This window comes from Adiantum capillus-veneris, chromosome 6, assembly GCF_014529385.1.
Source record: "Adiantum capillus-veneris isolate H3 chromosome 6, ASM1452938v2, whole genome shotgun sequence".
Classification (NCBI taxonomy): Eukaryota; Viridiplantae; Streptophyta; class Polypodiopsida; order Polypodiales; family Pteridaceae; genus Adiantum; species Adiantum capillus-veneris.
The window spans coordinates 39,378,586-39,395,361 of record NC_140936.1 but is presented as its reverse complement, the minus strand read 5'-3'; positions in this window follow the sequence as shown (position 1 = coordinate 39,395,361).

Here is a 16,776-nt window from a genome sequence, read left to right as displayed (position 1 = left end):
ATAAAGAAGCTTTTCCACATACAATGGATTTTTTCCCTTTTGTTTTTTAGGTTTATATTTTTGTTCACTTCCAAAAATTATAAAGGTCTCACACCCTTGTCTAAGTCCTTGTTAGTTTCATGAAGGAAATCAAAATAGACTTAGCATCCCTTTCTTCCCCATGAATAGTGTGACTATCCCCATTATAAGATCTAAAAGAGATTTTTATTTCTTCACAATCAATCAAAATGTGATTTTTAGTCATTTAGTCCATGCCAATAATCACATCATATACACCCATATCTTTGACATTAAAATTGCCTTTATGATTCTGACTATTCAAAGAAAAAGATAGAATTTTAATTACCCCTTTTGTGAAACTTTTCTTACCGCTCATTGATTTCATAGATCTTTTGATTTCTTGGATTAATTTTTGCACGTTAAATTTTTCTACCAATTTATAGGACAAGAAGCAATTTATAATACCCAATCCAATCAAGAAGTTCAATTTGAGATTTCTAATTTTATCCAAAAAATTTGATTGCAAAAGCTTTAAAATGATGCACCAAATACATAAAGAATTCAAAGAAGAGTCAAATGACTTACCTTTATCATCCACATCACGAGTAGTCCCCACTTCAACCATCGTGGTATTTACTACCTTATGGATCACTTTGTTTGGGCGCTCAAAAGTCTAGTGGCCTTGCTCTCCAGATGGAAAGAATAATCCTAATCTTTGACTTGTTCAATGAATGCTTCCAAATCTTCGCCCATATTTCATATGCCATCAAAATCATTAATCTTTGTAGTTAGTCTTGAAGGATTTGATTTCTTCTTTTTCCGCATCGTCATCCTCACCATCGTCATTGTTTCTCTTTTTTGTTTTTTTCTTTGATCCTTCACCTCCATTTTTGCCTTTTGCATCATGTATTCTCTTTTCTCTATCATCTTTTTCACGCCTATTAATATCTTCAGTGAGCCACCAAATAAACTCAAGTTGTCTCTTCAATCAAATTGCTTGTATGCTTCCATCTCTTAGTGCAAAATGGAAATTTCTTTGATACCACTTGTGACACGACACGGGAGATAAAAATAGATTGATAAATGAAAATACAAAGTATTCAAAGTAGAAAGACAAAATAGAGAATCTATAGTGATGCAAGATAATGATTATAGAAAGATCATAGCTCATATCATAGCCTTCGGACCACCCTCGAGCTATTTAAGCCATCAGAATTCCAGTCTTGTGCACAATCACACTCTCAATCACAATCGCACTCATGATCTCAATCACAATCTCCATCTCTAGATGGAAATGGCGATCATAATCTGGGTTGCAAATGCAATCATAATTTCAATCTCATGATACCTTGCACAGATTTTGTTTCACTCTGTTATGTGAATAACGTGTTGGTTTCTTTGATGCTTACAAAATAGTCAAAAACAACAAACTCGTATGATAAGTTTGACACTATAATCAAATTAGAAAACATAATTTTACACCTTCATAAAGGAGTACAGTCACTTCTTGTTTGGGTCAAACAAAAGAGATATTACATGTGTGTATCTGGTGGTATGCTAACCTGTTTTTGCTTGCAGGCTAATGTGTAGGTGCTGGAAATTATTTTTTGTCATAACTTTGTCATACGTACGAACTTAGAATATAGACTTTCACGTACTCAAAACTGTTAAACCGGAGACAAGAGAAGAGACGAGGGAGAAGAGAGAGAGAGAGAGAGAGAGAGAGAGAGAGAGAGAGAGAGAGAGAGAGAGAGAGAGAGAGAGAGAGATGACACCACCAAGTGCAAGCCCCAAAGTGTGTGGAGAGCACACACTGAGTACACATATATATTGGGGACTCCTAGCTATATATAGCATAAGTGTGGGCTCTCTATATAGCTCCAACACCCACACTCAAATAGGAGTCCCTAATTGTGGATGAAAAAACCCTTGGGGTTAGAAGGGAAAAACCCACATCACCATATACGTGCATTTTTATATTAATAATTATCAAAGTTTACAAAATTCATTTTCTAGGAGCTACATCACTCCATAATATACAATGTGTGCTTTCAAGCATCTTTGGAAGTTTAATAACCCTATATATGCATTTGAATTGATGCAAATTCTTCAACATCTTTAAGCAACTTCAATATCTTTGAGCCCCTATACATGCTGCTTGACGTGACTTTTATCCTGTAAACAACGTCAACTCAAGAAACATATCGAGATGTGAAGGTTAGAAATAACCACATCACATTGTCCTTAGAGACAGTTCACGACACCGCTCTAGAGACGACACATAAACAAATAATGATTCCATAGGTACATATAACAAGAATGCAGTACATGTGCGCTCATAAACAAAGTTGAAATACAAATACTATGAAATCACAAATGCTAAATTCTCATGACAACCATAGCATGAATGATGAGGAGGGTGCAATCAAACATAACAACCATAGCACCATGAAGATGAGGGTGCAATAAGACGATAGCAACCATAGCGCCACAAGGAGGGTGCAATAAGACGATAATTACAACCACATCACCAATTGAGAGGACGGTAACAAGCTCCCAAGTACTCATACTTTGTCACATCCCTCATACTTAATTCCGGGAATGTCTTCACTTCCAATATGACAAAACAAACATAACACCAATGGTGAGTACGAAGGCAGCGAGCTCTGAAGTACACATACAAGGTCTCTACCATAAAACAAGACACTAGGCTCCCAAGTACGCATAAACTTTGTCAGTAAAGTAATGATGTAAAATTGTCGATTTACCAAACACAAGTGACAAACTTGACCAATTATGAGGCATCTATCATGTAATCAATATTTGATGTAGATAGCACAAGGCCTTGACGGTGATGATGCTACTTGACATATGCACACGCATTAGGATAACTTCATAAAATTATCATAAAATTACATGAAGTATTTTCATGATGGCTAAAATTAGTAATATATGTTATCTTATGGACGTGCCCATCTATACATACAACTATGCATACCATACAAAAGTCATGACGAGTAATGCTAGCTCCTTTGCCGCTGTAAAGGTCCTTTAGTATGCATATGATTGTAGGAAATGATACGTTCAAGGAAGATAAAATAGCACTGCTAATGTGATTGCATGCAATGTGCTACAGGGCAAGGACAGAGCTGGTGAAGAAGCCAAATTCCCGGTATCTCCTGACACTTCTTGATTACGCTACTTTGAATAGAAAATAGTAAATGGTATGCACACTCGTAAATTGCATCTAATGGTGTGATCATGCTACAAGAACTGATTTAATTTTCATGTGTAGATTCCCAAACATATAAAGCTGAATAAGCATAGAACTTGATTGGTCAATGACTTTGTGTGCTTGAGGAACCGTCAAATTGAGAGAAAACTAAAGGCCTCTATACATCTTGTTCACGTTATTAGGCATTTTTTGGATAAGCATGAAGTCACTAAGTCATGCGAAAAAGCTTTCCCACTAGCCTCATATATATATGTATACATAGCCCTGCAAGTTTTGGAAGTGTCCTTGTAAACATCATGTACAAAGGTGTGATTTTTTCAAGAATTAATGATGACTTTTTGGGTTGTTTGAGACTCCAAAAGATGGTTTTAAATAATTATTTATCAACCGTGCTTTATAGCTTGTGAATCGGACTTGTATATCATGAGTTATGAGCATCCGAAGCGGGCGGTCTAAACTTAGAAGGTGATTGCAGGTGCCTGCGAGAAGGGCAACTAGGACAACCCTGGGGGTCTAAGATTATAAATACTAAAGTTTTATATATTTTTGGAGATATTCGAGGTGATGGGCTTCGAGCCGTGTGTTGCGGTGCGTCATTCGGTCATCGGAGCAGCAAGGTATGCCTCGGGGAAAATTGTCCGAGAAGTCCTCTCATGCTTTGGGAGAAGCTGGGAATTTTTCGAGAAGTTGGGGATATGGGAGGATGGTGCCAAGTGGTAATGGAGTAATCCCACATGGGGGGGAGAAAGTGGAAATTGGAGGGTAAGAGGGGTGGGGGGTCGGCCCCCCTAAGGTTGTATCAAAGGGTCAAATGGAGCTTCTCTTGCCTTGCTAATGGGGCTCGTGGGTGTTGAGGGAGAGAGGGGGTGCCCATTGTGAGTTTCCACTACTTGGATAGGTGTCTGGCCACCTTTTTGGTCCCCGGACACTTGCCCCCACCCCATTCCTTGCTCAAATAATCACCGACATCTCATTTTTGACCCAAAAAAGACTAAAATTGGACCAATTAGAAGGTGCCCAAGGAGAGAACCACGTTGGCTAAGAGGAGAGAGAAAATTCCTTGGCATAGAGCCAAAAAATCCCCCTTTTTAATAGCTTCAATTCCCTGCACATCTTTTTTGCTTATAGAGACTAGACTTTTTGAAGCTTTTGAGAGATACTCCAACTTCAAAAGCTTGTAACTCTCTCGTCTGTTGTTGGAATCAAGCATCTGGATACTCTATGGAGGTCTACATGTTACGAGCTTCAACTTCATGGTCTCATTTTTTTGCAATTTTAATCATGGTTCGGGTTAGAGTTGTTTCTTGCCCGACTTTACAGGTGTTCAACATAGGTGTTTTCCGCAGCCTTATGGTGTTTCCTTCCGATAGTGTGGTGTGTGCAAGGCTATAGAGGTTCTTTTTTTCCTTCTTGTATGCCTGGAACTCATCCACCAACCAATTTATATGAACACTTGCACTCCTAAACCCATGAAACACTTTTCATAACGTCTGTTGAAAGCTTTTGATGCACTCAACAATCAACACTTTTGATGAAAACAATCATGGCGTGCACATGCGTCGTCTGAAAGTCTCTTGATCACTAATTTCCATTATGCCAAGTTCAACATCCTCTAACCTTCTAAGCTTTTTTTGAAGAAACTCTTCTCGATTTTACAAGCTTTGGTGTAAAAACCAAAAAATGTTTCAAATTTTGACCTAAAAAATAGAAGACTTTTTAAGTTTGCCTTTCTTTGCCAAGAAAAATGCCCTAAATCTCAACTATGACAGACACGGCATGAACCAATGAAGTTTTTCCATCTCACCTGCTCACATGTCTAGAGAGACTTGTGTGCTTAGGCTGGTGTCACACTGGGACGGGGGAGGGATGGCCGTGCTGATTTGGCGCGCTCTCATTGGTGCTCCAAAAAGTGAAAGATGGCCGCTAGGGTTTGTCAAAGGGGCGGCCTTCCCACCTCGGCCAAATTTCAGCATGGGAGGCCATCTGCTAAAAGCTATGGCGCGAGCGTACGGGATTGGGTTTGAACCCTGGCAAGCAGTGAGAAACCCAGTGGTCATACCACTTGGCCAAGGCGGATTCGCTGCTGCCTCCACGCAGGTTTTTGGAGAAGGCCCAGTGTGACAGCAGCGACGGGCGGCACCCTGCAAAAAGTGAGGGACACCCGTCCCAGTGTGACACGGGCCTTAGGCGCCTGTGCTCATTCATCCACGTTGTGATGTCCTTGTGCAATGTGAATCGTTCCTAAGCAATCAAGGTAATTAGAAAGTGGTGCAAGAAGGATTGTCTATTTCAAACAATCATCTGCCTTTGCGCGCGCAAAAAGATTCAACAGAGACATCCCTACGCTTGCAGTGATGAGGGGCTTGCTCACCTCTATTTCTCTCTTTTTGCGGTGTGGTCATGGTGGTTGGCTTAAGTGCAAGCGGACTGATGAGAGCTTGCCAGTGAGGGTGTGAAGGGAGGTCTTGGCGGCTCCACTCCTGCGACCTGGCCAACATCTGAGGTCGAGCTCTAAAGCATAATCAAGGTTGCCATTAGGTGTTTCTGCATCGACACTAAGCTCCCAAAGACTGATTCATATTAAGGACAAGATACATATATATAGGTGAGACCAAGTTGAGTAGAGTGAGCCTCATATAGCTCCAACAACAATGTGGAGTTTAGTGACCTTCTTTCCCACAATAATAACATCTGCTAGAAAAATTCCTAGCTCTTCCTTTACCTGCACTTGTCTTCCCTCTATCCATCACACTTAAATAAAGCTCTTGCATTTGCTCAGGACAAATCTTTAACAATACATACCCATTGTTGAGTAATGATTTTCCATGCCTCAATTTACCTGATTCTCCACTTGGAATACATCCCTCGCACTCTGGAGCGGTGTCAAGAAGTTGGCGTGCTTGTACTAGGAAGGTACCCGACCTCTATCTATGAGAGATTGTGAGGAGGTAGAAAAGGATTCACTTAATGAAGTTTGGTGTTCACTGTTTAATGGTTAATAATTAGAGTGTATCCATAGAAAAATTTCTCTCACCCATGCATGTGCACATAGAACTCTCAAAATAGAAAAAGATGAAAACATTTAAGCTTAAATACCACATCAAATCAAGGTGTAAGATAAAAGGATTAACTGATGCATTTATAGCGGCTAACCTTTTTCACCCAAGGCATGCACAAAAGTTAAGATCCTCTATAAGTCTCACTCTCTCCCACTAAGATCGCTTCATTCACTAACTCTTGATTGCTTTACAAGGGAGAAGAGTGTCCTTTATATATATAGGAAGAACCTTTAAGATTTCCAATTGATTCCATATGAAAACGAGATATAAGGAGTGTTGAAATTGATATGTTCTTTCGTGGTGTAGACAGGAAGATCAGGGTCCACCATTTTGATCATAGCTCATCGGCCATAGATCCAAAAATTATGAGAATGTTTGAGCATATTATTCAGTCCACAAGATACAAATTTCATACAAAAATTTTCTTCAAATTCAGATGGGAAGTGGAGTCTTCAGGTAGGCCCCTTTGCATTCAACTTCCTTATAAATCCAAGAATGCATGACCTCGATCCTTGAATTTCCTTATGGCTCCAAGAATACACACATCATGCTACATGTAAGCATGATCATGATCTTTGAGAAGAGTATCCAATAGTTTGTAAGCATCACAATAAAAAATCAATATTAGTTTAAAATAGAAACCAAAATAGTATAAAATAGGATAAATATAGTATAACCATGATAGTTATAGGATCTAAATAATCATGATAGCTATAGGATCTAGATATGAGATCAAAGTAGAGGAATAAAACTCACAGCAGTAAGGCTTTTTATCCTTGCAAATCTTAAAAGTAAAATTTAGAAAGTTACTTTGAAGATTATTTAAGCAAATAACAAACACACACACATATGTATATTATTATAAATGCTATAATGTATCTAAAAATGGATTCATATCAATTTTTTCCATGATTTCCATGCCACAACACGCCAATGGGCTAGGGCACATTGCTCCATACCCTGCTACACCTTGCTTAATCTTCTTCTTGATTTCCTGCTCTTTTCTCATGCAATTGTGATTGCATGATTATAGACCTAGACATGTACCAATCTAAGACTAGAGGGGACTTGACCATGAAACTCTCCACCCAACCTTTCTATATATAGACTCATTGCTTGCTAAAATATAGCACCCGTAACTGCATGTCCCACCTAGCGCTTGGCATGCACGTTCTTACCCTAGGCATGACATATGTGGAAACATATTTAGACTTGGTTGTAGAAACGGAAACACGATGTTATTTTTTGTTAGTATAAGAAATGAGAAAACCATTAATGAAGAAGGAAATGTCACTAGTAAATTGCATTGATAAATGCGAGCTGGTCCAATCTACAACTATGTAATCCGAGAGACAGAGAGAGATGACATAGAGTATGATGTCAATTATCATTAGAAATAGACCAAACCAAAAATCTGTAGTGTCTTTCATGTATTTCAACACACTTTTTGCTACCGACCAATGCTTAAGAGAATGACACACAAGATGTTTTCCAAGATATTTAGAAACAAATAAATTATCAGGATAAATAAACTGGACATCCAATCAGATTAGCATAAGGTTGATTTGTAACAAAGTGACCTCCACCTTCAAAAGTCTTTTTCATGAAACTCGCATGTACAAAATGATCCCAATGAAAAATCATTGCATAACACTCATGTTGCAGACACTACACATCAAATGCATGAACATAGCATGGCATAATAAGAGAAAATTTATAGTAGCTACAACTCATCTATCAAAGAAACCGAAGGGGCCTAGAGGCTCTTGTGTGTATTTAAGAGTTTGAAAAGACTAAGAAGGACCCAAACTATGTTTTATATGTTTAGGGAGTGGTCATGGAAAAAGAATTGTCCTTCGGAAGAATTTGTTGCCTAGGGTAAGGATAAAGTGCTGCATATAGTGAAATTGTTGCCTCTTGAGTCCTCCTCTCATTTTTTAGATGTGAAAGTAACACACATCAAAGAGAAAATGAATGTTGTATCATGGTCTCAATGTGGTAGCTTGGTGCACAAAAGCTGGTGTATATGCATGGGTCTATCCAAAGTCACAAGGTGAGAATCTTGGTAGAGAATAGTACTTTGCAAAAGTTCATTAGCTAAAAGCTAGCAAAATGGCTCAATTTTCCCCAGACTACTAGTTCCACCATTACAAGGTAGTTATGATTAACTACCATGATGTTGTGGTGTAGGATACTCAAGTGAGGGACATACTTTTAGAGATTAGAGTTTATGGTGCACATCCTTGAATTTTAAGTCATGAATATAGATTAGGAATATGCCAAAAGTTGTTATATGGGCTAGCTTCATCAATAAAATCCGAAGGATATATTGCTAGAGATTCAAGTGATTTGTGCATGTCCTTTAAATTTAAGCTTATGGATATAGATTGAGAAGATGTGTTCCTTATCAAGAAGTAGTTTTAGGGGGTAGGGTCATCACTAGAACATAGCTATGAGCATAATAGCTTCATTTTTTAATCAAATGGCATGTATGTGCTACTATTGGGGGAGAAGGATGTTCCTTCCTTGCAATTGATTTGTACATTCAAGCTTATGGAACTCTCTTCTTAAGATGAAAAAGACAAACTCTTTTTGTGTTACTCACTGTGCCAATTTTTTTCAAACATTGATAATGTACTAAATGCTCGTTTCTCAACACCACATTTTTCTCTCTCTTCTCTTCCAAATATGGCTACTTCTCTCTCACTAGAACAATCAAATGTTGAAATACAAACATGTGTTCCCAAATGATGTGCCACTAGGATTATTGATGACACATGTTGTGCAACATGGCATAGATGTGGTTGCAAGCAATAAGCTTGTAAGTAAACCACCCAATAAAATGTCATTTTTAGGTTATTAAGGTGGAAGTTTAGCTTGCTAACTATCTAGTAGAGGGTTTATACAATCTAGTTATTCAGCATGGGACTCTCCATCTTGTTGATGAAGAGAAAGGATGGTAGTATGTGCTTGTGTGTAGATTATCGTGGACAAGTATTTATTGGTGAGAGCAATCACAAATACTTGTGGTGACAATATCATCAACAAGTATGCATTAGTATTGTTGATATACCCAAAACATCTTTTCAAACAAGATTTGTACATCATGAGTTTTTGGTTAGGGTCTAGCTAATTTCATGACTCTTATGGAGAGAGTCTTGAAACCATATATTGGCAAGTTTGTTATTGTTTTACTCAATGAAATTCTAGTATATAATGCTTGTAAGAAAGATCACTTATAGCCTTTAAAGCAAGTATTTTAATTTTTACGGTAAAATAAGTTGTATGCCAAGGAATGCTACTGTGATTTTATTTAGGAGAAAATTCACTATATTGAGCATGTGATTTTAGGTGGACGTGCTTTAAATGAATAGATCCAAAGTGGATGCCATTACAAGATGGACTTCCTTAAAAAACCTAGAAGAGCTATGTGTTACCTTCACATAAGGGGAAGAGGTATTTTTACGTGTTCTAAAGCATGCACAACGTCTAAAGACTAGGTCAATACCAAAATTATCTTTGAAATATTGTGGGCCTTTTGAAATACTCAAGAAATTTGGAGACATTTCTTACAACTCCTCATCACCTGCGCACACTCCCATTCATCCAATATTCCATATAAGTCATTTATGTAAATTCTTGCATAGGGAGGACAATATCATTGACTAAAAACTTTTGGCCAATTCCATTTAACCTCCAACCTAGCCACATGAAATTGATAATATTCTTAACTCTCATTATCTAAGACATGTCATCATGTGCATTGACAAGAATTACTTAAGTGGAAAGACAAACCTGAAGAAGGTGCCACCTGGGAAAACGTTAGTGCTCTTGAGAAGAAAATTTCCACATTTCTTTTTGAAGATGAAAACACTTCTCCAAAAAAAGAGGGGATAATGCTAGTCCAAAGAGCCATATCCCAGGGACTAGTTTGAATTGAGCTTGGAGGTTGCATATATAAGCGGAAGATGCCGGAAAGAAAGATGGATTCTAGACACCGGGTCTCATGTATAGCGATTGCAAATATTGCAAATGAATTGTATACACATCCTCTGCTCATTCACCATGAGTTGCATGCTACATGATTGTTACCTCTTTGATACCATGTTCAGATTGGGGGGCCGGAGAGAGAGAGAGAGAGAGAGAGAGAGAGAGAGAGAGAGAGAGAGAGAGAGAGAGAGAGAGAGAGAGATACCATGTATGCTCCCAATGAGTTATTCATATTGAGGAAACATTACACACACACACACACACACACACACACACACACACACACACACACACACACACACACACACACACACACACACACACACACACACACACACACACACACACACACACACACACACACACACACACACACACACGCACAGAGATAGGTGAGACCAAGTTAGTTAGAGTGAATCATATATAGATCCAACAAAATCCTTGTCAATAGAGAAAAATGGCCGTATTGGTTCCATTCATGACCCAATTGGAGCCCAATAAAAGATGATTTTGGGTGAAAAATGGCAAAAAAACCAAGCATTCAACTGCATGAACCTTACAAATTTACACAAATGCTCTCAAAATACAATTATCAACCACCTTTTCTTTTCATCTTTCAAATGCATCTTGACATGCTGAACATGCCATAAAAACACTTTCTTTCTTTGTTAATGCAGTTAAACGACTCGCAATCTTCAAAAAACAAAATATATGCTCGCTCATACCGTGCTAATTCCCACTTTAAATCCTCATGTCTCTCACAGTTTTTGGTGTCATCTAGTCTACAATTTCCTTGACCTCAATATGAATGCCCTCTGTTGAGTTCTCAAAATACAATTTTCAGCCACCTTTTCTTTTCATCTTTCAAATGCATCTTGACATGCTCAACAGGCCATAAAAAGCCTTTCTTTCTTTGTTAGTGCAGTTAAAAGACTCACAATCTTCAAAAAAAAATAAAAATATGTGCTCACTCATACTGTGCTAATTCCCACTTCAAATCCTCATATCTCTCACAATTTTTGGTGTCATCTAATCTACAATTGCCTTGACCTCAACATGAATTCCCTCTTTTGAGATTACCCTTACCCTATATAAAAAAAATTCCTTAGCAAAGAAGCACTTACTCACTTTGGCATACGATTGAAGTTCACAGAGTACTTCAAGATTTTTCATGCAGCTCATGATATTTTTTATTCTTAAAATAAAAAAATATATCATCCAAAAGCACCAAAATCAATTCATCAGCATAAGGATGAAATACATTTTTTATTAAATACATGAACATCACATGTGGATTTGTCAAACTAGGAGCCAAAATTGTAAATTCAAAGTGTCCATATTGTGTACAAAAAAGAAATCTTGAAAACATCTCTTCCCTTAATTCTAACTTGGTGGTATCCATATCATAGATCAAGCTTTGATAAGACTTACACACTGATAAGTTGACATAACAACCTATCGATGTGGAGGAGGAGATATTTATTTATAATGGTTTGTTTATTCAAATCTCTGTAATCAATACATAACCTATATGTCCCATCCTTCTTCCTCCAAAAAAGAATAAGATTGTCCCAAGGAGATGTTCTAAGTCTAATTAACCATTTCTGCAACAAGTCATTGAACTAGAGTTTTAGTTCCTTAATTTAATCTATGTTGAATCTATAAGGAGCACGAGAGTATGGTTTGGATCATGGATATAGATCTATCCCATGGTCTAGTGATCTAAGAGAAGGCATACTTGGCAAGCCATTAGGAAAAACATCCTTGAACTCATAAAGAAGCTTTTCCACATACAATGGATTTTTTCCCTTTTGTTTTTTAGGTTTATATTTTTGTTCACTTCCAAAAATTATAAAGGTCTCACACCCTTGTCTAAGTCCTTGTTAGTTTCATGAAGGAAATCAAAATAGACTTAGCATCCCTTTCTTCCCCATGAATAGTGTGACTATCCCCATTATAAGATCTAAAAGAGATTTTTATTTCTTCACAATCAATCAAAATGTGATTTTTAGTCATTTAGTCCATGCCAATAATCACATCATATACACCCATATCTTTGACATTAAAATTGCCTTTATGATTCTGACTATTCAAAGAAAAAGATAGAATTTTAATTACCCCTTTTGTGAAACTTTTCTTACCGCTCATTGATTTCATAGATCTTTTGATTTCTTGGATTAATTTTTGCACGTTTAATTTTTCTACCAATTTATAGGACAAGAAGCAATTTATAATACCCAATCCAATCAAGAAGTTCAATTTGAGATTTCTAATTTTATCCAAAAAATTTGATTGCAAAAGCTTTAAAATGATGCACCAAATACATAAAGAATTCAAAGAAGAGTCAAATGACTTACCTTTATCATCCACATCACGAGTAGTCCCCACTTCAACCATCGTGGTATTTACTACCTTATGGATCACTTTGTTTGGGCGCTCAAAAGTCTAGTGGCCTTGCTCTCCAGATGGAAAGAATAATCCTAATCTTTGACTTGTTCAATGAATGCTTCCAAATCTTCGCCCATATTTCATATGCCATCAAAATCATTAATCTTTGTAGTTAGTTTTGAAGGATTTGATTTCTTCTTTTTCCGCATCGTCATCCTCACCATCGTCATTGTTTCTCTTTTTTGTTTTTTTCTTTGATCCTTCACCTCCATTTTTGCCTTTTGCATCATGTATTCTCTTTTCTCTATCATCTTTTTCACGCCTATTAATATCTTCAGTGAGCCACCAAATAAACTCAAGTTGTCTCTTCAATCAAATTGCTTGTATGCTTCCATCTCTTAGTGCAAAATGGAAATTTCTTTGATACCACTTGTGACACGACACGGGAGATAAAAATAGATTGATAAATGAAAATACAAAGTATTCAAAGTAGAAAGACAAAATAGAGAATCTATAGTGATGCAAGATAATGATTATAGAAAGATCATAGCTCATATCATAGCCTTCGGACCACCCTCGAGCTATTTCAACCATCAGAATTCCAGTCTTGTGCACAATCGCACTCTCAATCACAATCGCACTCATGATCTCAATCACAATCTCCATCTCTAGATGGAAATGGCGATCATAATCTGGGTTGCAAATGCAATCATAATTTCAATCTCATGATACCTTGCACAGATTTTGTTTCACTCTGTTATGTGAATAACGTGTTGGTTTCTTTGATGCTTACAAAATAGTCAAAAACAACAAACTCGTATGATAAGTTTGACACTATAATCAAATTAGAAAACATACTTTTACACCTTCATAAAGGAGTACAATCACTTCTTGTTTGGGTCAAACAAAAGAGATATTACATGTGTGTATCTGGTGGTATGCTAACCTGTTTTTGCTTGCAGGCTAATGTGTTGGTGCTGGAAATTATTTTTTGTCATAACTTTGTCATACGTACGAACTTAGAATATAGACTTTCACGTACTCAAAACTGTTAAACCAGATACAAGAGAAGAGACGAGGGAGAAGAGAGAGAGAGAGAGAGAGAGAGAGAGAGAGAGAGAGAGAGAGAGAGAGAGAGAGAGAGAGAGAGAGAGAGAGAGATGACACCACCAAGTGCAAGCCCCAAAGTGTGTGGAGAGCACACACTGAGTACACATATATATTGGGGACTCCTAGCTATATATAGCATAAGTGTGGGCTCTCTATATAGCTCCAACACCCACACTCAAATAGGAGTCCCTAATTGTGGATGAAAAAACCCTTGGGGTTAGAAGGGAAAAACCCACATCACCATATACGTGCATTGTTATATTAATAATTATCAAAGTTTACAAAATTCATTTTCTAGGAGCTACATCACTCCATAATATACAATGTGTGCTTTCAAGCATCTTTGGAAGTTTAATAACCCTATATATGCATTTGAAATGATGCAAATTCTTCAACATCTTTAAGCAGCTTCAATATCTTTGAGCCCCTATACATGCTGCTTGACGTGACTTTTATCCTGTAAACAACGTCAACTCAAGAAACATATCGAGATGTGAAGGTTAGAAATAACCACATCACATTGTCCTTAGAGACAGTTCACGACACCGCTCTAGAGACGACACATAAACAAATAATGATTCCATAGGTACATATAACAAGAATGCAGTACATGTGCGCTCATAAACAAAGTTGAAATACAAATACTATGAAATCACAAATGCTAAATTCTCATGACAACCATAGCATGAATGATGAGGAGGGTGCAATCAAACATAACAACCATAGCACCATGAAGATGAGGGTGCAATAAGACGATAGCAACCATAGCGCCACAAGGAGGGTGCAATAAGACGATAATTACAACCACATCACCAATTGAGAGGACAGTAACAAGCTCCCAAGTACTCATACTTTGTCACATCCCTCATACTTAATTCCGGGAATGTCTTCACTTCCAATATGACAAAACAAACATAACACCAATGGTGAGTACGAAGGCAGCGAGCTCTGAAGTACACATACAAGGTCTCTACCATAAAACAAGACACTAGGCTCCCAAGTACGCATAAACTTTGTCAGTAAAGTAATGATGTAAAATTGTCGATTTACCAAACACAAGTGACAAACTTGACCAATTATGAGGCATCTATCATGTAATCAATATTTGATGTAGATAGCACAAGGCCTTGACGGTGATGATGCTACTTGACATATGCACACGCATTAGGATAACTTCATAAAATTATCATAAAATTACATGAAGTATTTTCATGATGGCTAAAATTAGTAATATATGTTATCTTATGGACGTGCCCATCTATACATACAACTATGCATACCATACAAAAGTCATGATGAGTAATGCTAGCTCCTTTGCCGCTGTAAAGGTCCTTTAGTATGCATATGATTGTAGGAAATGATACGTTCAAGGAAGATAAAATAGCACTGCTAATGTGATTGCATGCAATGTGCTACAGGGCAAGGACAGAGCTGGTGAAGAAGCCAAATTCCCGGTATCTCCTGACACTTCTTGATTACGCTACTTTGAATAGAAAATAGTAAATGGTATGCACACTCGTAAATTGCATCTAATGGTGTGATCATGCTACAAGAACTGATTTAATTTTCATGTGTAGATTCCCAAACATATAAAGCTGAATAAGCATAGAACTTGATTGGTCAATGACTTTGTGTGCTTGAGGAACCGTCAAATTGAGAGAAAACTAAAGGCCTCTATACATCTTGTTCACGTTATCAGGCATTTTTTGGATAAGAATGAAGTCACTAAGTCATGCGAAAAAGCTTTCCCACTAGCCTCATATATATATGTATACATAGCCCTGCAAGTTTTGGAAGTGTCCTTGTAAACATCATGTACAAAGGTGTGATTTTTTCAAGATTTAATGATGACTTTTTGGGTTGTTTGAGACTCCAAAAGATGGTTTTAAATAATTATTTATCAACCGTGCTTTATAGCTTGTGAATCGGACTTGTATATCATGAGTTATGAGCATCCGAAGCGGGCGGTCTAAACTTAGAAGGTGATTGCAGGTGCCTGCGAGAAGGGAAACTAGGACAACCCTGGGGGTCTAAGATTATAAATACTAAAATTTTATATATTTTTGGAGATATTCGAGGTGATGGGCTTCGAGCCGTGTGTTGCGGTGCGTCATTCGGTCACCGGAGCAGCAAGGTATGCCTCGGGGAAAATTGTCCGAGAAGTCCTCTCATGCTTTGGGAGAAGCTGGGAATTTTTTGAGAAGTTGGGGATATGGGAGGATGGTGCCAAGTGGTAATGGAGTAATCCCACATGGGGGGGAGAAAGTGGAAATTGGAGGGTAAGAGGGGTGGGGGGTCGGCCCCCCTAAGGTTGTATCAAAGGGTCAAATGGAGCTTCTCTTGCCTTGCTAATGGGGCTCGTGGGTGTTGAGGGAGAGAGGGGGTGCCCATTGTGAGTTTCCACTACTTGGATAGGTGTCTGGCCACCTTTTTGGTCCCCGGACACTTGCCCCCACCCCATTCCTTGCTCAAATAATCACCGACATCTCATTTTTGACCCAAAAAAGACTAAAATTGGACCAATTAGAAGGTGCCCAAGGAGAGAACCACGTTGGCTAAGAGGAGAGAGAAAATTCCTTGGCATAGAGCCAAAAAATCCCCCTTTTTAATAGCTTCAATTCCCTGCACATCTTTTTTGCTTATAGAGACTAGACTTTTTGAAGCTTTTGAGAGATACTCCAACTTCAAAAGCTTGTAACTCTCTCGTCTGTTGTTGGAATCAAGCATCTGGATACTCTATGGAGGTCTACATGTTACGAGCTTCAACTTTATGGTCTCATTTTTTTGCAATTTTAATCATGGTTCGGGTTAGAGTTGTTTCTTGCCCGACTTTACAGGTGTTCAACATAGGTGTTTTCCGCAGCCTTATGGTGTTTCCTTCCGATAGTGTGGTGTGTGCAAGGCTATAGAGGTTCTTTTTTTCCTTCTTGTATTCATGATAATATCATTTTGGTGCCCCCACTGAGGATCATGTGCTCCTATGCTCCAATTCCT